At 40.8% G+C, this 353-nt stretch overlaps 1 protein-coding gene across 1 annotated transcript in view; it reads right to left on the minus strand.

The window, feature by feature from the left end:
- EMH_0005880 (uncharacterized protein) overlaps positions 1-353 on the minus strand; it is a gene marked incomplete at both ends in the record, with an annotated part of 2,967 nt that overhangs the window by 705 nt on the left and 1,909 nt on the right. The gene's annotated exons all lie outside the window — the stretch shown is intronic.

A 353-nucleotide genomic window follows, 5' to 3' on the forward strand; every position in this document is an offset into this window, starting at 1 on the left:
CTGCTGCTGCTGCTGCTGCGTGGGCCTGGAGCAGCAGCAGCTGCTGCCGCCTCCATCGCTGCTGCTGAGGCCTTGCTGCTGCAGCAGCAGCAGCACTAAGTACTCGTATTGCATGTATTATAAATTTAATTTTATTTTTTAATTTAATAATTATAATAAAACACAAAATAAATATATTATAATAAAATAACAGACCATAAACAGGGTGTATACAGCAGACAGCAGCAGCAGCAGCAGCAGCAGCAGCAGCAGCAGCAATAGTAAAACTACAAGAGGGGAGGGGTTGCTGCTGCTGATGGTGTTGCTGCTTTTGTTGTGTATTCTATATAATCAAATAAATAAAATTTATTTAT

This window comes from Eimeria mitis, genomic scaffold, assembly GCF_000499745.2.
Source record: "Eimeria mitis Houghton genomic scaffold, Emh_scaff261, whole genome shotgun sequence".
NCBI classification, from domain to species: Eukaryota; Apicomplexa; class Conoidasida; order Eucoccidiorida; family Eimeriidae; genus Eimeria; species Eimeria mitis.